The sequence below is a fragment of the Coloeus monedula genome (genome assembly GCF_965178545.1).
Source record: "Coloeus monedula genome assembly, contig: HAP1_SCAFFOLD_290, whole genome shotgun sequence".
NCBI lineage: Eukaryota > Metazoa > Chordata > Aves > Passeriformes > Corvidae > Coloeus > Coloeus monedula.
Window position 1 is genome coordinate 111,708 of NW_028120648.1, and position 24,225 is coordinate 135,932.

The following is a 24,225-nucleotide window of genomic DNA, read 5'->3' on the forward strand; positions in this document are numbered from 1 at the left end:
GCACGCAGCAGAGCTGGGACACTGTGGTGGGGTCCTGCCACGTTCCTCACCATGGGGCTGCCGAGTCCCTGGGAAGTGCCCGTTCACTGGGTCACCCTGCTGCCAGCAGTTGTTTCGCACTTCCCACTCCACATTAATGTTTCATCTCCGGCATTTCAAATGCTTTGCATTTCGGTAGGAGCGGGGAGCCTGTCTCCCATGGCAACAGTGCCAGGAGTCCAGGACAGGAGAAGGAGCTGAATGGGAGCACAAACTGGAGAGGTTTCTCACCACAGCTCAGCTGATTGCTGTTACTGAAACCCAGTTCTTGCAGTAAATCAATCCCAAGTGTTTGCTCCTCCATTCTGCCACAGCTCACCTCAAATACCACTGGATTTGGAGCCTTTCAGTGGCCAGGGCAGCTCCGGGTGCCCCAGGCAAGACCTTGGTGGAGACTTTCCCTTGTCAGCAGTTTGCCAGGGGACCCTCAGAACACCTATCCTGTTGTTTTCATCCATGGAACTAGTGGGATTCTCAACCCTGCAAGAGGCAGAAGCACCAGCAATCCTGGCCCTTCCTCACTAGGACTTTCAAAATAAGCCAAGGTGTTCTGTGTCTGTTCAAATTAGCTTTAAAGGCACTGATTTAACAGAGAGGGTATTCCCCCCCGCCTGAAATTCACTGGGAATTAGAAATGGACACAAAATAAAAATGAATGATTCCTACTCCTCCATCCCTTACTCTTCTCATCAGTCCACAACACTCGCCCCATGTGACAGAAAAGAGAAGGCACACTCAGGTTAGGGTTAAACTGTGTTTACGTTCTCTTTTCAGGCCAAACTAAGGAAGCACATCCAAAACCCCCGTGCTTCAGAGTTGGTGCATTTCCTCTTCAGGCCGCTGGAACTGGTAAATCTTATTCCCAGGTCTCACTGGGAACTCCTTTTATTTCTAGTTCACACTTACAAGTAGATAGATTGTGCAACAGGGTTGGAAAACTGCTCATACCTGGCCACAGCTTTCTCAGGAACTTCCAGAAGTGATGCCGGTTGTTCCTGGCCTCTGATCCGGTTTGAAGCTTGAAGTAAATACAGGAATCCCAGCAAATATGAATCCTTCCACCGGGTCAATAAGGCATTACTGTGAACAAAAGGGGCAGCCAGCTGGAATCCCCACTGGGAATCTGTCTGGTCTCACCTTCAGGCAAATACGGTTCAGTATTTGCACTGAAAATGCTTGGAAGCAGAAATCCCAACTTGGAAAAGGAGCCACAAAGGAATAGCAAGATACTTTCCATTTTTTGAAGTGTCAGCTTCTGACACTTCACTCGTCTGTAACAACAGCTCATTTGTAGATCAGCTCTTCCTTTGACTCCAATCCAAAAAAATCTCATGTTCCCTTGAACTGTCCAGTCTCCTTCAAAGACTTAGGTTGATGTTTCTTGCAGTGACTGTGCTGATCCAAGGATCAGCTTTGTCTTCGCTTCCTGCTCATCTGTGTGTCCCTGGTTTGACATTTTGACCGTTTCCTGCAAGTTCTCTTCTCTTTGTGTGGTTTGTGTGTGACCCAGATCATCAACAGCTGCGGTGGCCCCGAGCTGGCCCCGTCTGTCCTCAGCCCACTGCTTTCTAAAGACACCACCGATTTCCTGAGAGGACACCTGACACCCAAAGAGATAAACCTCTGGGATTCCCTGGGGGAGACATGGACCAGATCCAGGTAAGGACAGAGCTGCCATCTCCCCAGGCTCCCCATGCAGACGGGATGCTTGGATTCCCTGATGCTCCTGCTTCTTCTTTCAGGGGATGCCCTGAAAGACACATTCTTCGTGAATGTCACCTCATATTCCCATTTTCTGTCCTAGAGCCGAGTGGCCCCGAGACACGAACATCCCCACCTACATCCCCAAATTCCACAACGGCTGGGAACCACCCACAGAAATCTTCCGTGGAGCTCCCTGGGAAATAGACATTGGACACTTGCAAGAGGAAGGTTAGTCCTGTGTCCCTGTCTCTTCACTCTCCCTCCCCCTTTTCCGGAGAAATGGAGCTGCAGGGGTAGTGGTGGCATGCAACAAGTAGTTGGCTCAAAACTCAGTTGGATCCGGTTGCCCCAGTTAAATACAGAAAGCAAATGAGGCTGGAAAAGGGCAGCAATAATGAGCCTCTCCCAATCCAAGGCAACAGCACCCTACAGCGTAACTGAGCTCCAGGGACACAGGCTTCCCTGGAGAACACCTTGACCAAAATCTGCCAGACCATGACTCATCTACCACTATCCCTCTCCTTTTCTCCGATCAGCTTTCCCCTTTCCTGGTAACACTGACTCCATGTCTGCCTTTCCAGCTCTCCTCAGCCAATGGATATCCTTACTGGAACTCCTCACTCAAGCGTGGTCAGACGGCTGAGCAGACACAGGTCGGGGATGCCTTCAAACAGAACATCACTCCACATGGAAATAGGTAATGGATCCGCACGCCCGGAGCTTTGGCTCCCGCCTCGGAACCTCATGAACGCACACGGACACGTACAGTGACACTGGGACGTTTGGGCATCCTGGAGACAACTCCCTGCCACTGTTAATAACCACCAAGGGAAGACAAAGATCAGCTGAGGGGTTATTCCCATAAGCACTGTCTGCTGTTTAACCCCCAGCAGCTCTGCAAGGAAAGGAATCGCAGGTGTTTTCCACCGCAGGAGGCAAAAATATTGACTGACTTCATCAGTCCATCCATAGGTCTTGTTTCCCAACATCAGCCCAGCAAAGTGACCTTAAGGATCAGGTGCCAAAGATGCTGCACTGCGCTTTGGCTCTCCATGTGTGTAGAGATGCTGGAATCATGGAATCACAGAAGGGATTGGGTGGGAAGGGACCTTAAAGATTATCCCGTTCCAACCCCCTGCCATGGCCAGAGACACCTTTCACTATCCCAGGTTGCTTCAAGCTCTGTCCAGCCTGGCCTTGGACACTGCCAGGGATCCAGGGGCAGCCACAGCTTCTCTGGGCAACCTGTGCCAGGGCCTCAGCACCTTCACAGGGAAGGATTTCTTCCCAATATCCCATCTAAACCCACCCTCTGGCAGCGGGAAGCCATTCCTCCTTGTCCTTTCACTCCAGGCTCTTCAAGTCCCTCTCCAGCTCTCTTGGGGCGCCTTTAGGCACTGGAAAAGGCTCTAAGGGCTCTCCAGAGCCTCCTCTTCTCCAGGCTGAACATTCCCAGCCCTCCCAGCCCATCTGTGTAATGCTCTAGCTCTTGGACACTTCCTGGCCCTTCCTGTCTGATATTGCGCTGGTTTATTAAAGGAAATTCTGACTCTTTCTGCTATCTCTGTGTATTTATCTCCAAAGGACTGTGAGTACGGAAGAGTCATCCCCTATGTTCCTCAGCTCTTCTTTGGGGAACTCACCTATAAATGGAACTGCAGAAATGGGGAGGGAGGAAAAGGAAACAGGATGTGAATCGAGCACCTGCATAGTGACCACAGATGTCCACTGCTAGACAGACACTGATGTCAGGCAGATCATGCCCTCCAAATAGTGCTCAGAAAGAGAACAAGTTTGGGATTTCTGAAACTGCTCTGAATTGGATTTGCTTAAACAGATGTCATTAGTAAAAGCAATCAAAGAAAGAGTTTTGATCCCTCTTCCAAGCTGATGCCACTTATCATGTATCTTCCCTGCATTCTTCTAGGGAAGCTGTTTTTGATGTTGTCCTGTCCTTCTTTTTATAAGGGAGCAAAAATACTTTATTAAGTATTACTCTTTCAGTTTTGTTTCCTCTCCTCTTCTGAGATACAGTAAAGTGAACATTCAGCAGAATAGTTTTGTATTTTTTGAACACAATTCTTCTTTTATCCAACTGAGGCCCTTCTGTGATCATGAAAAAACAGAAACTGTTGTGAACTACAGTTTACACTCATAAGAGGTTGACATGGGTCAGTTCTCCAAGGTTATTCTTAGTTCAACTGCTGTGTAAACTGTTGATGTCACTGACTGGAGGCTGCTCTTCAGGACATTATAGATATGATAATTATATGACAGAAAATGCAACATATAGTTGAATCTGACCTTCAAGTTCACTAGCTTAAAAAAGGAAAAAAATGTCTGTAAGAAATTTGCTGCTTTTCCCATTACTAAGATGTAATAAATGCCTTCAAGTTTATACTCAGTCGACAGCATATACACATGGACAGCAGTGCCCATCCATCCAAATGTACCCCAAGCTAGGGTACATTTTAAGTCTCAATGATCACTGCCTCCAGAAAGCATTTTTGAGACAAAACAGGCAAAGTCTTTTGCATATCTAGACAATCATCCAATACTAGGATCTTCACTCTCACATAAACACTTCATGTTTTTCCACAGAGGAATCTGAGATAGATTTTTCTGAGAAATAACAAACCACCAAAAATTAATAAATGACAAACAAGGGAAAAGCACCACTTCCTCACTCAGCACATTTTCCTTGATTTTCATTAAGCATTCAGATTTACAGATGCTGATATTGCCACAAGAGCAGTTTTTTTCTGGTTTAACTTCCTCTTCCAGTAGAGCAAGCACAGCTGCAAAATGCAAGCTCACTTCTAGGCTCTCTTACACATCACCAGTTTACCACATTCCAACCAGTCACAGCTGTGCAACACCCCGTCAGGGTACTGGGATTACTGCAGTGCCACAGACAGTTTAAGTGAGGCTCATGGAGCTGTACAATTTTAACTATGTTTTATATGTATAATTAAATGATGCATGACATGGAAATAAGCCAGCTGTACTGAAACTGAACAAACTAACTGCTCTGATGCAACAGTTAAGCATCTCATCAGTTCTAAAATGAAACAGGTTTAAAGCAAAAACAATATAGAGAACAGAATGCTTGACACTGTTAAATAGCATGGTCAAAGGATAATTTTTGAACATTAAGGAAATGCATTCACCCAGTCAAATTTTCAAAAGAATTCCTGGCACCAAAATGTTCTCTGTTTGCTTTTTCACCATGTTTTAAGAATGGATCACTCTGGGGGAAGAAAATCCTGTGCGCAAAACACTGCGTGAAACTAAACAATCCTTAAACATGGCTAATTTCCATGTGGAGCTGATGATTTAGCACTGTCATCCTTCAGCAGAGGAGAAAGAACTACCTGTCTTTAGTTTATTTAGGTAAGATGAAAAAAGTGAGGAGCGTGAATTTGATCTTGCTTCAATTTACTTCAGTGGAAAAACTCTTGCCATGACTTCAGTGAGAATGAGACTGCATCTTAATTCATTCTATATGGAGAAAAACAAATCAGCTGAGAATAATGCTTTTGTTTATTAGATGTAAATTACTACCATAGTCGTTTTTAACAGTGCTAAGTAAATCCTGCTTTAAAAGCCAAACGTTGCCTTCAGTCCTGCTTATTCCTCTGTACTGTGTCACAATGCAGGATTCCTGGTCCTCTGACCAAGTCACCGCTGTCACAGTAAGCATGGCTTGCTCTGGGGAATGGCCACATTCCCAGTAAGCATGGCTTGCTCTGGGGAATGGCCACATTCCCACACGGGAATGATAGATGTTTGTGGATGTCACTGGTGACAATGTCCAAATCTGGGCTAGGGCATGCCCCCCAGCCAAGAAACTAGGGTGCACACTTTTGTAATATAAATGCATTCACTGAGAACACAGACTACACTTACTAAAATGTCCATGAAAAGCAGCCAAGTAAATCAAATCAATAGGGTTAAATTTGCAATTAGGATTCTCTCTTTCGGCAGAAAATTTTAGGATAGCCACAAATTGAGAAAAATTTGCTTTTTTTTCTTCTTTTTCTCAGAAGGCAATCAACCTTCTGGTCTGGCTATTCTTTACTTCTCCCTATGAAGTAAAATCTAAAAAGACACACACACGATATTTATGGAAGGACCTCCCAATGAATTAGGAAAAATTATTACTCAGAAGATCAAACAGAAACAAGACTGTCTACACTGTATGAATTAAACATACATGAATTAGGACACTGAGCCTTCCATTCTTTAGTAACAGAACTGATGCTGTCCTGAAAATGACATTAATGAATTACACTGGTATATGAAAACCTTCTGCATCTGCTCTAGAGGTTGGAATGAGGATGTTAAATGAGGCAGCAGACAACAAGGACGTGCTGCTTAGGGAAGCTGAATATCACTTCTGTGCTTGTGGAGTTCTGCAGTTTGGATGAAGGTCACAGGTTATCTCCAGCTACATGAAAATGAGTGATAAATACACACTGTTGGTCTTAGACTGAAAGCAGTACTAGGCAAAGAGAGTCAAAATATGGAATATTACTCAAAATCATCCCCTGGTTTTCTAAAGATCATAATCTTCTATTAGAAGACAGTTTGTTACCTTCTCCTAATATTAAAGCTGTAATAGTAAAAGCACCTCAATCTTGTAGAAGTATCTAAGATACACAGAATAAGTAAGGTATATGGAGTGAGAGCACCCTAAAAACATCACAAGAGGAGTGACAATTTCTGGGATAGTAATGACATGAACGAGTATCTAAACGTTAAGTCTGAGTGAATAAGAGAATTTTTCAACTAATGGATCAGGGAAAATGTGAAAGGATGAGATATGTGATTAAAGATCATAGTGTATTCGGTTAACACAGGTGGAAAATATATGACTTTGATTCTGTACTACAACATATTTTAATTGATTTGTGTGTAGTTTTAGTTTTATACATGCACAATTTTTTAGAACACATCTTTAGACTGGGACAAACAATAAAGGAAATCCATTGTATGACTTTACATTGATCCCAACATCACTCACTGGAATATCTTAACATTTCCTGCACAGATTCCCATTCGTTAAGATGACAACCTTGAGAAGAAGGAAACCTATAACTGCCATTCAGAGAAGGTCTAAAATTTCAATTGCTGTTTGAACACAAAGGAGCTTTGACATGCTGTGGTTTATTGAAGCACTCCTGCAGTTATAGACACATCTTTAACCACCCTACCCTCTCCCTCTTCCTCCATCCAGCACTGATTGATGCAACTGGGAGATTCAGTAACTGCAGAGCAAAGTCCCGCTTACTTCCAGCTCTCCTGCCCCAGCAAATGCTCAGCTCTTCTGGGAAGATGGAGCTATGCCATAAGCACATTGCACCTGAAAGGAGATGAAACCTTCCCTTCAAAGACACATGTGACCAGGTTTTTGGAACTGCCTGATGTGGCCAGTTCTCATCTGTTTTCCATAAAGAAGGAAAAGAGCCCTGTATTCTCCTCTTCATGATAGTTCAAGTATGAATTCCAAAGAACAGAGATGCCAGGACTTGTCAGTGACATGACTAACAATTTTATGAGAACTGGCAAAACAGTTCATTTCTCCTACATCTTATTCTCAGAAACCTTGGAATTGTTTTGTCTGAAAGATTTGGGGGGAGGAAGGTGGGCTTAATTCTCACAACTATATTAAATATTCAGTACATCTGATATTCTGTTGTCAACATGCAAAATATAGTTTAATTATGATAAGCTATACTGGAATCATTTACAATACATAAATGTGAAAAAACAGCATTAAATTATTTCTTGTTCCATGTGGAAAAATATACACCTTCCAACCCCCCAAGAAAGTAAGACAAGGCACAATAAATTCTGGTAATTCTCTTTCTTCTGACTTTTCAGTTCCATCACAGCTCTCAAAACTAAGATTTACGTGCTGTTTTGCATCTGTATCTGTTGTTGATTTTCCCCCCCTACAGGGATATAGGTGAATAAGTTTGGACAGGAAACGGTATCCCTCAAGCCAAACTGAAAGGTTTATAAAGTTGCTAAGAAAAGTTTGGGTCAGGGCCTAAATATCAATCATCTGCTCACTGTCTTTTTAAACGAGCTCAGGCATTTTCCCAACTGTTCCCAGCAGGTCTCTGCCACTATTTTAAACTAAGATTTCAGCCATTTTTTTTCCCCTGTGTTGACCTCACTAATTTTTCTTTCTCCCCCTCTTTACCTGCCAAAGGCATCCATCAGGATTTTGCCAAAGGCTATCTGCTTTTGAAGTTGAGAGGGATTCACTAATCGTGAGTGTCAAATCCACAGTAAATGCCATGGCCATATGGTATATGCTGCTTTTGGGAATTAGCTCAAAAGGCCTAGCTGTGAGAAGGCTGGCTGTATGTCAGGAGGGTTTTACTGCTAACTTTCATAACTCATGTCAGCTCTTTCAGTTTCTGTATGCATTGGCTTCAGGGAGTGCAACTGTTCCCTGAATTTATAAAAATGTTGTCAAGATCCCTTGATCTTGCTTCCTCTGTCTCTCTCGCACAAACACATCCAAACACATTTATATACACAGTGGAATAGCATGCACAGTGGCATGCAAATCTAGCAAAAGAGAAGCTTGTAAATAAATAGCATGTCATTCTGCTTACTCAATACATTTCTCTGGGTGTTAAACTCATGATAAACATATCATAAGCCCCGATGAAGGCTCTACAGCCTGTCCCATCACACCATCCTGAGTGTAACTCTGCAATGCATAGGAAGACATAAGTTTGAAAAACAGAGCAGAAATAGCTCCCCTAAGGGCAAGGGGCTGACATAGCTGAAACATAACTAACTGGAGAGCATTTGTTTTCACTAAAGAAGGAAGTGTCAGTGACACATCTCTGTGCCTGTGGAGGTGTACTGTACATTCAAAGCAAAAAGAAATCCACCTTCTTTAAAAAATTGGCCATTAATACATAAATATGTCTGTGTTGAAATCCCTCAGACGGTACCATTCTTAACAAGAACTACACACAAGACTAAGAAATTCTGCAGAGAATCACGCTTTTGTGATCCAAAGAGGCAAGGAGAAAGAAAACCACATATGAAGAGTTTAACATACCCACTTAGTGATAGAAAAAGAATTATTACAAAAATAAATGTCAGTCCCCTTGAAACACTTGAGTCAGCGCTCTCAACTTTCTCTGATGCTGTAGGAAGGTGTGAATGTCCTCCATGTGTCACATCATCCGCACCAGCCACACAGGAATGTCTCCAATGCACCTCAGAGCCTTTCAAGGACCACTCCCCTCTAATTTATGTATAGTCTGTTAACATCCTCTTGGAGCAAACAGAAATAATACTTTTAAAAGACATTTATACTTCAGAAACATGTGCCCCGACACAACAAAAAACCCAGATTTTAATACTGCCCCGAGGCAGAATTCATCCATCTTTAAGGCTTCTATTATGTATTTCCTGGTTAGTAATACAAAAAGAACTGCTGGCAGTATCACATCGAAACGAAAGTGGCAGAATCAGAAAAACTACTGAAAAGTTTACCTTTATAGGAAAGCTTCAGTCTTGGGATATTTTGTTTTGACGTTCCAGTGACTGGAAGGAACAGCATCGCTAAAGACAGCAGGCTGCAGGCATGTGGCACTTGCAAAGCTCTCATTCTGCTCTCCTCTTCTGTATCTTCTTTTGTACTATGGTGAAATATCTCCCCACTTTTCAAACAATCCAAGTTTTATCTGGAAGAAAAAAAGAAAACATCTGTAGATCTGCTTTACTGCATAAGCAACAATTCTGTAAGCAAGCCAGACCTATTTCTAAAGAGCACCTCAGTTAATTTCTTTGCTACGAAAGTATTTTTCCTCTAGTACAAGTAAATATGTTTTGTTTCTTTAATACTAAATTTACACATTTTGACATTGGAAAAATATGTAAACTTTTCAGACACCAATGTCTAGCCTAGCTAACGTTTAAGCACAAATTAAATTAATGCAGTATCCATAAAAAGAACATTTGACATTCAAAAGTGACCATGCAACTTGATAGTTAATACCAGTCCATTGGATATCTTACATGTTTTATAACTCTTTTTGTCTCAGTACAACAGCTATTGTGTGTTTATGCTATGACTAGAATGAACTGTAATGTCTCAGATGCCATGGGGGTACAAGCTGAGTTAACAGTGAGTACTTACCCATCAAAAACTAAACTAAGAAAACTGGAAAGAGCAAGCAGTTGTGTTTAGTTTTAATAGAGAAAAAAGTCAAAGCGGATGATGGATTTAAAAGTGCTTTCAGTATGATATTTCCAGCAGAACAACTGCCTCAACTCATCCACCAAAATGTCCCATAAACTTTAATGAGTGTTTCAGGCTGGGGTCAATAGGCTGATATGGGATTTTGTTAGCACAGTGTGCAACTAAGCCAGCTTTGCAACACTTTTCACTTAGTAAGAATCATTCATATTCCATAAATCTTGAAGTGTTTTACAACTGAAAGCAATTATCACTGCCCTTATTTTCCCTATGCAAAAACGGAACCATAAAGCTGCAGTGAACCTATTTCCTCAAGGTCACACAGCAAGCACAGTAGTTGAAAAGAAAACAGCAACAGCAGTCCTGCTGTCCTTTGTACCCAGCTATCAAGGATCCCTTTTGCCCAATAACTCGACTTTTGCACATGAAATTATTTGAAATGGCATCTTGAGTTCTGAAGGCAAAACTTCATGGTTAATAAATCACAGAGATCAGAGTATGAAAATATTTGTGAGACCAGATCCTTCCCCCTGCAAGTGCCTGATGCTAGAGGTCAAGGGAGATGGCTGGTGAAATGACAAATGTCAGTGTTTGAGTAATGCTGTAAAACCAAGGAGTAAGGAAATGTTATGGTTAGTCAAGAGATTAATGGCTCATGATGTGCCATGAAAATTCTTTTCTGAAAGGTACTGGAGCTGCCTGATTAAAAGAGCAATCCTAGTGCCCACATCAGCCAGCACTTGCACAGACACCAAAGGAGAGGTTCCTTGCAAGTCCATGAGAGATGCAGCACAGCTTGTGGCCCCTGAGCCTTTCCACTGGTCTGTTATTTGAACTCCTGCAGCACTGGGTCTTGCAATTCTGTGAGCTACAGCAGCACCCAGAACCAATTCGGCACCTCCTGATACAGGCAGTTCATCCTTCCTGGCATGAAAGGATGGAAACAGAATCCCTTCCGTTCTCTCTGACACAGGAAATCTTTCTCAGATGAAACTTGGGCTTTCTGAGCCTCCAGACTTTCGCTCAATAGCAAAAGACAAGGAAGTGTGCAAGAAGAGCATGATGGTGAAAAAGAGGGAAACAATTCGTAAAATCCCCAAAGCATAATTCCTATTGCAGAACACTAAGCTTCTTCCTTCTCAGTCCCCTCTTCAATACTCATATTCAGTGTCTGAATGCACTACTCTTGGCCAAGTGTGAGTACATGTTCACGAAATGACATGGAGAGAAAACAGACAAACATTAAATGCCTTTTTCATCTTTCTCTTCCCTTTATTACAGTATCAGATCCTAAGAGAACACCCTTACTTCTTCTGTGCCAACACATCTATCTGAGGGTGGACCACGAAGGACTAAAGTGGATTAGACTATCCCAGGGTTAAATCGCCTTGAAGAAATTTATTTAGAGGTGAAAAAGGGGAAAAGAAGGAGAGGGGACGAGGGGGAAGAATATATGAAGATGAGACACCAGCCCTGTTCATCTTCAGCAGGATGATAGTGACAAACCATACTTCAAAAAGAAGCAATTAAGAGGGAGCCAGTCTCACTGCAAGTATGTTGAGAAGTCACGGCCCGAAGGTCTGGGCCTCAGCCAACAGGGAACTCACCAAAGGATATGGGGCTCATTTTCTTGAGGCAAATTACTGTGAAGAATCAGGACTAAATTTGACTAAAAAAACAGTTGCATCAATGCACTGTCATTTGCTGAATTGATTGAGAATCAGCACCAAACTCCGCCCTTCGGCCATAGCTCACAACCTCACTTTTTCATGTAGGCTTTTTTTGCTAATGGGAACCTTCCTTTTTTCTTGGTTGGGTTTTTTTTCCCCTTTCCCCTTTTATTTGAATAATGTCTGTGAAAAACCATTTGCTTTCACGAGGCGGTTAGTTTACACTGGAGGCAGCAGCTCTGTGAGCTCGAGCCAACCCTGTCCTGTCTTTAGATTCATTGCAATCTGGCCACATTGTCACATATATTTTTAGTTTATGATGATCCTCTAATACAATTCCAGCTTCCACACAGAGTCCTTCCAACAGTCTAGCTCAGGTTAATGAACTTCAGGCCACTTCTCTTCTGCAGGAATTTCGAGGCCCAGGGGGTGGCTGTGCCCAAGAGATTTGCCAAAATCCGCTACGATTTCACCGCGCGAAACGCCAATGAGCTCTCGGTGCTGAAGGATGAAATCCTGGAGGTACGTGACCGTTCCTGGAAAAGGTGTGTCCCCCAGGGGCAGGAGAGAGCTCGGGATAGCAACAAGCACCAACTCCATTTTCCCTGGTGGTATCTCAGCAGTGACACAAAGCTTTGCTCAAACCCAAAGCTGGAGCAGGCTGCCTGTGCTGTGTTGTGTCATTTCCTCAGCTCAAAGACATCGGTCCCATTTTAACCACAGTGAGGAGGGAGGACAACAACTCGCTCTAGAGCCCTGCTCATCCCCCGCTGGGTCGGTTCCTTATCACCACTTCCTCCTCCACGAGGATTTGTTTTCTCTGAAAAGCACCTTTCTCATAACCTTTCTCTTACTGCAGCACTGTTGGCAGCTGGACAAGGTGGGACGTGACTTGGGCTGACACTGATCTGTGACCTGAGGAAAAGGTTTCTCTGCAAAATGTGGCTTTTTATTTATTTAATTATTTATTTTAATGCAAAAAGACATCAGAAACTCAGTCATTAGGAAAAAAAGGGCTGGAGAAACAGGGACATTATGTAGGAACTATGAGTTCTTCAGCACGCAGAGGTGCTCTCCTGTTCATCCTTACGATAAATTCTGATGCTTTCCAGGAAAAGTTTCAGTCCTGGATTGCATCTGAGAGCAACAGATCTGATTAGAGCTCCTGGCCTCAGTGATGTCCTTCTGGCAACTTCACCTTTCGGATGGTTCGGCCCCGCTATATCCTGGTTGTTTATGCCTGAAATCCCATTTTCCCACAGCAGATTTATTTTTGTCCCTCTCTCAGGTGTTGGAAGATAATAAGCAGTGGTGGAAGTTGCTCAACCGGAGTGGGCAGGCCGGTTATGTTCCATACAATATCCTGGATGTGGTGAAACTGGAAGAGCTCAAACAGGTCTGTAGTCAGGTAATACCTGACTGGTATCAGCTGCAGGGCACAATCTGCCTCTGGGAATAATGTTGTCATTAGACCTCCCTGATTTCTTAGGATACTATGCACCAATCAGGACAGACCTTCAGAAGTAGACAAAGCCAGGAGATTCCTGAGTCTCCTATGATAAAACTCACATTTTGCTACGATCGTCTTCCCAAATAAGGCCTATCCTTCCTATTTGTGCACCAGCCTCCTGCTTTCCATATTTTTCCACATCAAGATTTTTCTTGGGGGTTAAATTAAAGATGGACACTTCCCTCAGCCAGTTCAGTTCAGCACCAGGAACACGTTACTGGAGTGGAGGCAGATGGAAACACCATCTAAGTGAGAATTAACTGAATACTGCAACTTGCACTGCAGAAATGTGGAGCTGGAGTGTTCTAAACACCCTAGGGAAGCATGGAATTGCTTCCCCATTTTGGTATTGCAGCGTTTGGGCAAAGCCTAAGGCGGCCCAGCAGGCTTCTGGATAAATCCCTGCTAGTTTAATCAAAACGTCAAAAAACTTTCCAGTCCGCTCCAGGCCCTTGGCAGTGGTCCCGCTTCACATCCCAGCTACGGAGCAGTGAGGCTCTGCCTTCCAATGAGATCGAACACGTTTGGCACAACTAGGAATTCCCTTGCGCAAACTTCAGACTTTGCTTTGGGTTCTTCATTCCCAGAAATTAACTTCTTCCATGCAGCTCCACCTGAGGTCTCCCCAGCCCCACATCAGCACAAGGAGAACACGGCAGTTTGTCCCTCCGTGGGTGTGAGGCAGAAAGCTTAAGAAAATTAAAAACGACCAAAAAAAATTCTTACTTTTCTTTCCCTTTCTAACCAGTCTAACCAGAGGTACAAAGGAGACCTGAGCCCCAGGGGCTATGGCCCATCCAGCCCAACCCACAAGCTGCCTGCCAGCTACGCCGGGGATAAGTGGGGCAGTGAGATGTTGTCGCGCCACTCTGCACAGGACGCCAAAGAACGCACGTGTGTGTCCCACTCTGGGCTCCCCTGGGTTTGGGCGCTCGGGGGACCAGACCTGCCCAAGGGGCTCCCCTGCACCTTTTACTGATCACAGCAATGGAGCAGCACTGTGTCTGGAGGCCATTCCAGGCAGGACAAGAGCCAAGAGAGCAGCCCTGGGGCTTGTGACACCGCCGGGGCTCTCGGGCGGCCCGGGCCGAGCAGGGCAATAAGTGATCACCCCATGCCTCCTTCCTCCAGTTCTAACTTCCTCCTCCTCCTCCCAAGGAGAGAGTTTCCTTTCTCTTCCAAAATGTTTAAGTGTGTCTAAGGAACAGCTCAGGTCAATCCCTTTCTCTCACTTCCTTTTGCTCATCTCCCGGCACACACACAGTGCCCGCCTGGCCGCTTCCTTCATGTGGTTCCACAGAGTTCCCGGCCAAACAGGAGATCCGCATCACTCCCTCACCCTGCACATGCTGTGGGGCTCACAGAGCAGGAGAGAGATCAGGGGCCCTGCTCACCTCACCCCTTATCCCACCCTGTCCACTCCTGGAAGCAGGAGCCCTTCTGGGACGACAGGAAGCCCCACAATACAAGGACACAAATCTGTTCGTATCACTGAGTTATTCTCCACAGTCTTCAGGAGTTTCATGGGGAAAGCGATACTGGATGAAGAGTCACTGGAGTTTTCACAGAAGCACAGGATGCCCTGGGCTGGAAGGGACCTTCAAGCTCATCCCATCATGAGTGTGTTGCTCATTCCCAGTTTGTGCTTCCTGCCGCTTCTGTTCTGTTGCGGAGCAAAACCTGGAGCTCTGCGATCAGCAAATTAGTGACTAGAAGCAGCAGAGAGGACTGAAAAGGTCTCAATTCCAAACCTCCAATTGTAGATTCTCACAGAACTGTGCTTCCACATCAGGCAACAGCCAAGGGGTGATGGGAGCAAAATAAATGGCAACACAGGGGCACAGGAAAATGGGAATCACTTTTCTGGGCTGAATTTAAATAAGAATGTTGAGCCACATCCCCATTTGCCTTACAGTTTCCCCACAAACATTTAATGGCATTTTTGACTGAAGACTTGCTTTCATTCCCTACTTGTTTCTACAGAACTTATTCACCAAACGGATGAGCTGAACGACGAGCTGCTAAAGAAGATCACAAACAATAAAATTCAGCCTCCCCACAGGAATTTCAAAGTGGAAAAGCCTCAGGAAGTTTTCGTGCCCCTCACCTTTGAATCCAGCACTGAAGAAGTCAAAGCCTGGCTGGAGGCCAAGTCATTCAGCAAAGAGTAAGATTTGCCCTATTGCCACGTGCAATGCTCGTCCTTCCCTGGAGAAGGAGCGGGGGAGGCCACCGGCACCATCTCACCTGGGACAAGCCACTTGGATTTACTTACAGAGCCTGTGTTGCAAATTAGATTTCAACCCTGTTCAATCCAGGCTCTATAACCAGAATGTTCAGAGCCCAAAGTCACTCCCTTTCTCTGGTATAAATATTTTCTTGGAGATAAACAGTTAACTAACTAAATCCAAGGCCTGAAATGCTACTGGAATTGCAGCTGCCACCTTGGAACAGCCCCAGGGCCCCGTGATATGGTCCCACTGCAGCTCCTGGCCTCCCATCTCCAACTCCTCACCTCTGGCACGAGGCCACGTGCAGCACAATCGTCACCTCCCTACTTTGTGTCTCCCCAGGACCGTGGAACACCTGGGCATCCTCACTGGAGCTCAGCTCTTCTCCCTCAACAGAGAGGAGCTGAAGAAGGTGTGCGGTGATGAGGGAAATAGAGTCTACAGCAAGATCACAGTGGAGAAAAACCAGCTGGAGGTAAGCATTTTTCTGGATAATTCCTGCTGGAATGGGGGCTGTACCAGCAGCGTCAGATAGCTCATTAAACAGGCATTTTAAAAAATACAATTGTGGGGAAAAAAAATGCAACCAAACCTACACCAGCAATAAAACACACGTAAAAATTCCGAAGTGTCTTTTGAGCAAATCTGTAAGATCCCCCTGTTTCCACTAATTAATCTGCTTTTTACTGATATCACTTATCTCTGTGAAACTAGCTCTACTTTTACAGCATTAATTAAATACTGTCACTTAACTGCAGCTTGAAGTTCAAATCCAAACTGCCTGTTTTGTTTCCATTCCAGAAAAGCAGAGGGGAGTCGGAGCTCCAAGAAATCACGAAGCGCCGCCAGGAAAGGATTGATTCTGCAAATTAAAGTCTCTCTGCTTTATTTCAGCTCTTAGCCCTAAGTAGTGCAGAAAAAAAGGGAATGAAAGCAATGATTCCTGGCCCAGGCCAGATGCAGCAGAGCTCCCCTTGGGGTCCAGCTGCCATCAGAGTGACAATTCCTTGAACACTGTTGGGAAGGGTTGACAATAAGACCATGTCCCACTGGGAAAGGTGTTTTAATTTTGCATGAAGTATTTTTTTTATAACTATATATTTTATACTGAAATTTTCCGTGCATGCGATCAGAGCAGGATTCACACGGGGCTGGATGTACAAGGGCTGGCTTCAAGCAAAAAAAGACCCCCAAAGCTTTTCTCCGAGGGCTGTCCCCTGCTCCCCACTCTCCCCTGGCAGAGCAGGCGTGGCACACAGCACAAGAGAGGCCAGCCTCAAGGCTTGGAGCCTGGACCAGAGGAATAAGGCTTTAGAACCCTGCAATGGTTTGGGTTTAAGGAAAGGACATTAAAGCTCATCCCATTCCACCCCCCTGCCATGGGCAGGAATGCCTGTCACAAGCCCAAGTTGTTCCAAATCTTGTCCAACCTGGCCTCGGACACTTCCAGGAATGGTGAGTCATGACCTCTCTGGGCAACCTAACCCTTTCTATTTCCATTTCCATTTCCTCCTCAGTGCAGGTGTCCCCTGCAGCCCACGAGCACAGGGCCGGTGACAACTGCCTGTCCTTGTCCTGTCCCCCTGTGCCCCCTCGTTGGACAAGGCTAGAATGGCAACACACATTCCCAAAGTCTGGCTGCTTCCTTAAATCCATGGACCAGCTAGTGCTATCTCTGAACAGCTGAAATGAGCTTTCAGTGCCTAGAAATGAGCAGGAGTGACAAACAAAGGGATTTGAATCTGGAAATAGGTGAGTTCCACCCGCCCACCGCTGCTGATGCAGAGGCTGGGGCTCGGGGCAGCTGTGCAGCCCTTCCCTGGGGCACGGATCCTGCACTGGAATGTTGTGGTGGTGTTGCCAAACCGGGCCTCAAACCAGGAGAAGATAAGCCCTGACCGTTTGCTCCCGACCCAGGCACACCCACAGCCCTTCCCAGGGTGTTGGTCACTTGTCCCCATCTTCACATTTTCACTGCAAAAAGTCAGCTGAAATGATTCCCAAATAGCTGAAACCCCAAAGCACACTGGGAAAGGCAGGTTTAACACAAATTAAATGGCCACAAGAAAAAAACCCCTCTAATTTAGCACAGGGTGTTGCTCTTTACTTCCCGTTTTCCTTCATAAAGTTATGTGCATTTGTATATAGCAATCTGTAAATAGGGGTGAGGAAAATCCCTCTCCCTAGAAGCAGAATTAAGTGATTATGCTTCCAAAATTTACTCACCATTTCAAAACTCAAGCAAGCAGCGTAGTTCCTGTCCACAGCAAGTTTGGCACATTGCATTTCTAGCTCTGTTTGACTGACAGACCAATCTGATTGCAAAGCAGTGAAGCACACAGAGCTCCAGAGCTGCCCACAGCCCAGGGACAGCTGGGTTTTCTCTCTCAGCACATGCTGAGTCTTGGTCCAAATTTGTGCCTGTCATTGCACATTTAATGGAAAAAGCTTTAAAACAGCATCTGGGGAGCTCACGTCTAAAACTGAGAACACCAGTGCACCTTAGTTTTGGCTTCATTCTTAAGCGTCTCCAATGGATAATCTGTTTTCTTCATTTGAAACAGGACACTGCTCTCACCAGCAGAATTAGGGTGCAGGCAGGGGAGGATCCTGGGTTTAGTCACAGCCCTGCTAGGATCTGAGAAGGGCACTCACCTTGTCAGGGAGGGATGAAGAGGACAATCCTCCTGAGAAGCCCTGGCTCCGGATTAGGGTGGAGATGGGAGGCAGGATGGCAAGCACGGGAGGCGAAAAAGTTTCTAAAATGAAAATAAAAACGAATGTTGAGCTAGGAAACACACCATCTTCTAGTCCTGGGGTGTAGAGGAAAGCAAATCACAGGGAATTACAGTTATCTGGGATTTTAACAGGAGTGTACATGACAGCTCTGTAAAGCCGGGAGCCACAGGAGCACTTCCTAAAACAAATAGCTCAGTAGACCTTATTGCAGAGGCCACTTTTACAAATTTCCACGCGACTGAGCTGTGCATCTGTTCTGTTTGTACTGCCTGCAGACACTGCTATAAAGTACTGTACATTGATGTAACTGAGCGAAGGAGACAATGATATATATAACCATGCACTGTACAAGATTTATTAAAATAGTCAAGTTATAACTCCATCTCCGTCTCTTTCACTGGGTTTTCATAATGGTTTGTCACTGAGAGTCTCAGAAACTCAGCAGAATGTCTGAAACCACACATTTCCTTTTGGGTTTGGGGACTGACATTCAACAGGAAGGATGTTACGGCCTGGATAGCTGTGTCTTAAGAATAGGGGCAAAGCATGAGAAGGCTGCACAAAAGCACATTCTTGCCTCTCTGGAAGGGGAACGACTGTGGCAGCTGTCCCAAGTGGAACCATACAGAAAGAGGGAACAGCATAACCCCATGACTAGGAGCCTGTTACACGGATTCTCCAACATTTCCAGCCAAGAGCCATCCTGTTTCCAGAAGCAAAAGTTTGTCTTCTCTTTTCCTTAACAATTAAATTACCCAGCTGAAATAACTGGTAATTCCTTCTGTAGATGTTTTGGAGAGTACAATTTCCAAGTGGGCCCACACTAACAAGATCACCTCTTTTACAGCCTAAATAAAGTTCAGGCGAACCACGAGCCCAAAACACCTGCCTTACTGGGCCGAGGGCTCTCTCAGCGCCTGGAGCTGCACTCGATAAGCCATTTCGAACCTTGCCACAACGGCGGGGAAGGGAGCCCAGAGCGCTCAGCTCCTGCAGCGGGGCACCACCGACGCGGCCCCGAGCCTTCCCTCACGGCCGCCTCCCTCAGGGGCTGCCCGCCGCCACCTTGCGGCACCGGCCGCGCCCGGGCCCCGCGCGGCCACGAGGGACGGGTGGCTCAGGGGCGGGTCGGGCGCCGTACCGGCCGCGGGGAAGACTGCCGGGGGTTCTGGCGACACGGAGACTCCGGGGACAGGAGGTTCCGGGCCCGAGAGATCTCGGGGCCAGGAGACTCCCCCGATACGCTCCGTCGGGGACGATGGCGGCGTCACGGTCGCCAAGGCGAACCCCCGCCCGGCCCTCACGAACCAGCCAATCAGAATCGCTCTCCCTCCCGCTGCCCCGCCTCGGCTCCTCCCGGCCTCGTCCGTCTCCTGTCCGCGCTCCTGATTGGCCGCTGCCGCCCAGCCAGGCTGGGATTGGCGGCGGGCGGCGGGAGCGCGCGGGCCGGTGGCCTTCGGGCACGTACCGTCCCTCCTGGGCGCGCGAGTCCCCCGGAGCCGCGGACGTGTCGGTGTCCCCCGTGAAGCGGCAGAAGGTGGAGTCGGCGCTGGACCAGCTCAAGCACCACACCACGGTGGTGGCCGACACCGGGGACTTCAACGGTGAGAAGCGGCATGAGGGGATCCTGTCTCCGCAGCTTCTGCTTAGCCCCCTCTCCCGCCCCTCTTCACGGAGAGTGGGCGAGCCCGGCCGAAGGGGCGCGCGCTGCGGGGACCGACCCACCCTGGGGCCGGAGGGGGGGCGAGCGGGACGGCGCTGGGTCTCCATCCCAGGGCAGACCCCGCCGTGATTTCTCCCAGTTTGCCCTCGAGTGTGCCCTGACCACTCCGTCCAGCTCTGCGTGCTGTCAAGGAGAAGTGCCAGACTGAAGCCAGGCTCTGCTGTTCTAATTAATTTTGGGTTTTCTTCCAGTGGGCTGTCTAGATCTGGGACTTGTTTGGGGTTTTTCAGACTCACGCTTGGACGGGGCTTGGAGCAGCCTGGCCCAGTGGAAGCGAGTGGAACTGGATGAGCTTCAAGACTCCTTCCAACCCAAACCATTCCAGGATTCCATGATATGCTTAAAAACTGATTTGGGGTTGGAGAGAAAGAAGGGAAATGATGCTTTTTATTTGTTTCACTTGAGCTGTACATTGATCTTTTCCCTTTTTGCATTTCCAGGATGCAGAAAGTGAGAACGAACTTGAGGAGATGTGCTCGGTCCAAGAGAAATAATTTTGAAAAAACTCATCTCACTGGATACTGCAGCAACAGTAAAATCCCAAATGGATTTCATGATCCTGACAATTCTGAGTGCACTTCAGGGATAAGGCACAAGATCTTACAGAAAAACAGACGCAGCAGCACACATCCAGGAAAACATCTTGGAATTAATGGCATAAAATCATGGTTTATTTTCCTGCATCTGTTTGATTTTAGGATCCCTAAAAATGTTACATTCCTAGCATCAGGGGTCAGGGGGTAATTTAGAGGTTTTGGTTATATGTAGGGCAGATATTTATGCCTTACATAACTCTGTAATATAAATATGTATTATATATTAGGGCATATAGCTATCTATTTATCTATAACCTATTTTTTATGTGTGCCCAGATATAGTTTATATCAGACACTGTGCCTGTCTGAAGGCCTTGCTACTGCGCTCCTAACTCATTCCTGAGGAAAACATCAGGCAAAAGTTGTTAGGTTTAACTGGTTCCTCTTTTCCTTAATAATTATTTTACTCAGTTGGAATAACTGAGAACAGCTGTTAGAGATGTGCAGTTCCCAGGGGGACCAAGGCACTTTTTTGCACAACGCAGAGTGGCGTTTAAGGTATTCAGTAGTCAGAGAAGTGAGGATTAGGATTTTGAATGCTCTTGGGCAACAAGGCTGGCCAGAGATCCCTCCTAACTCACTGTGGGACAGCAAAAACCCCACAGCCAAGGGTAACCAGGGATTGTGGGGATGGAGAATTTAATGGCATCAGGTGGCAGCAGTGCCAGTTCAACTGATAAAAAAGTAAATCCACGACTGCTCTAGAGGAGTATTGTTCCTGGACGTGTGTAAATACAGGGACACCTCTTTACTCTCAACTGAGGGAGGTTTGTGGTTGTGGTGCCAGTTTACCCTTGAGAGTTCCAGGCTTTAGTTCAGCTCCCCTAGCCGGGCCTGATGTGCGGCAGTGGCGCGAGGGCCGGAGCCGTTCGCTGGCTCTGGGAACGCAGATGCCATCATGGCCCAGTGGGGGGGGGGGGGGGGAGCTTAGGCTGTGGTGGCAACCTTGGAAAGGGATCAGATGGCTCCTGGAACTGCCCAGAGTGCAGGAAGGGAGGGGGAACTGAACTGCTCCCACAGACCCCTGCTGGGCTATGGTTCTGGGCCAGGCCCATCAGAAAAGTGGCAGCATCAGTGGCACCTCAGTTGTTACTGTCCTTGGAGCTCTCAGGATCAGGATGAAATCATGTTCATGCACTACTGGGAAAGCAGGGAGCAGGATCAGTGCTGTAACTCTCTACACTCTCTCTCCAGGAGTGCCTTGGGTCATGGCAATTTAATGTGTGGAATAGTTTCCTGTGTCTGCCTGGGCAGCTGCAGTTATTGCACAAGCATTCAGGGCTGACAGTTCCCTGCAGGGAGAGCTCAGCACATGTGCCCAGAGGCAATCGCAGCATCTGCAAGAAAGAAAGAAGAAGCAAAAGGTGATTGCTTCTCTTTCAAAGTTATTTCAAGTGCTCACACCCAAACCAACCTTTGCTCTTGATTCTGGCCAGGTGCATCATGAGCACTAGGCACAGGTCATGTCATCCATGCTGGTGTGAGTGATGCTTTCTGGGGGAAAGCAGCTGATCTCCAAAGTTCCCTTCCTGCCCTGTGCCTGATCTGCACAGGAGAAAACCTCTTCCAGGAAGGGATTGTGCTTCCTCTAATCCCATTTGCCCAGTCTGTTCCATGGGGATATTGCCAGCCTGGGGCAGCAGAGGCACACGCAGCTCTCAGCACTCTCTGCTCCAAGCACAGCTCTGGGCTCCTTTGCACACTGCCTCTGCCATGGGGGTTTTCTCCAGGAGAAGCCAAGGAATTGCTCATGGAAGGGTGCAGATTAAGTTATCCCAAAGGGAAGCAAAGAATAAATATCTCATTTTTCCATCAAAATGCTCATGCTCTTTCCTACAGATTATTTCAAGTTTTTCCCACAAGCTTTGCCCTACCCATCATCCCATTTTTACCCCAAAAAGTAATTTTCTCTGTCCTCCAGAATGTCTCAGTGTCTATCCCCAAAATTTTCACTGTGTCTCTGCAAGTGACTACCTCAGTTTACCTCATGCTGTTCATTCTCTTCCCTGGGGATTGCTTCAGATTTTCCCTCCAAGCTGTCCCTGTCTGTGCACTTCTGATTTCTTCTTTTTTACAAGAAAGTATTCATTCACTACTCTGGAGATTAGCTCCAGTTTTACCCCCCCAAAATTGCCCTAACATTCACTAGTCATTGCCTGATTTTTACCTCACTATGTTCATTCTCTCCCCCTAGAGATAACCTCAGGTTTTACCCCCAGTATTTTCCCTACCTGCCCACTAACTATTTACTCTTTTTGACCTATAAATATTCTCTTTCTATCCTGGAGATTTCATCAAGTTTTACCCTGAAATATTTCACTATCTTTCCAGTACTGTCTCACTTTACCTCAGGATGTACGCTCTCCCTGCCACACATCACCCCAGCTTTCACCTCCAAAATTATTGCTACTTGTCCACTACTTATTACCTGATATTCACCTCAGTATGTCCATTCTCTGCCCAACAGGTCATTTTAATTTCTACCCCCCAAAACTTTGCCAACCTGTCACCTAGTGACTGCCTCAGTTTACCTCAAAAATGTTGTCTCCCCTAGAGATTACCTCAGACTTGACCCCCACATTTTTTCCCTGTCTGCAAGTTACTACCTCCATTTAACTTCAGTATGTTCATTCTCTGGACTACAGACTCAAGTTTACTCTCAATCTCCCTGCCTCTCCAACACTGATTACTTCCTTTTTACATCAAAAGATTGATTTATTTTCTACCATGGAGGTTACATCAAGTTTCACCCCCAGAATTTACTAATACTTCCACAACTGATTCACTCAGTTTACCTCAAAAAGTGTTCATTCCCTCACCTAGAGGTGACCTTGTATTTTACCCCCAAAGGTTTCCCTACCTGTGCACAACTGATTGCTATAGTTTACTTCAAAATCTTCATGCTCTCCATTACAGGTCACCTCAAGTTCACTTCAAAAGTTTTCCCTAACATTTCCATTAGTGATTATCTCAATTTTTACCTCCAATAAGTCATTCTCTACCTACAGACACTGGATAGTAAATCATACAAAGATCTAAAACACTGCACAAGAAACAGCAGAAAGTTTTCCATGAATAACACAAGTTCCTTTTTTCCCCTCCTCCGCCTAGGACTGCTACCAGGAGACAGGAGAGCTGCTATCAACACTCAAACCTCCCAAGCGTTGTTATTGCTCAGAGAGCTGCGCTGGCACTGAGCTACTCCCATGCGCCTGCAGGGCTCTGGGGAGGGGGAAGACGACCTCCCACTCCTGCCTGGAGAAATTTCAATGCCCTAAAAAGTCATTTCCCTTCTCTCTCTCTGACCCACGGCCAAAGCAGCTGTGTAGAACAACATGGACTACTCATGGAAGGGATGATTCAGTTGTGGGAAAAACGCTAAAGAAGGCCTATCACCCCAAATTTCAGGGTGAAAACACACTGCTTGTTAACAGGAGCACACAAACTCATTTAAACCAGAGAGCAAACTGCACACCAGGAAAAGAGCTGAAAGATAGGCCCTGCCTTGATTGATAATTCCAAAGGAAATTCCCCACAGATCATAGGCAATTACCTATAATTTTACCTCCCTAATCACTGGATTTCTGACTTGGGTTGCTGTGGAAGTGTTTCACAGATGCCTTGAGGGGTCAGGGGCTTGGCTGGATTCTTTGTGGTTAGTCCTGACAGGCCCAGGCCAAACCCACCCACCTGCATTGCTGCTCCACCCCAAATTTGCATGAAATACTGAGAACAGGTTATAAATACTCCCCTTCTCTGTCCTTCCTGACACATCCA

General features: G+C 46.0%; 1 pseudogene across 1 annotated transcript; it reads left to right on the plus strand.

The window, feature by feature from the left end:
• The first annotated feature begins 813 nt into the window (after positions 1-813).
• Positions 814-16,263, plus strand: LOC309585767 (epidermal growth factor receptor kinase substrate 8-like protein 2; annotated as a pseudogene). Its single transcript has 10 exons — positions 814-888; positions 1,550-1,698; positions 1,844-1,970; positions 2,325-2,440; positions 12,060-12,171; positions 12,938-13,057; positions 13,908-14,055; positions 15,143-15,326; positions 15,733-15,865; positions 16,192-16,263. The product of its transcript is annotated as an epidermal growth factor receptor kinase substrate 8-like protein 2 (transcript).
• The last annotated feature ends 7,962 nt before the right edge of the window (positions 16,264-24,225 follow it).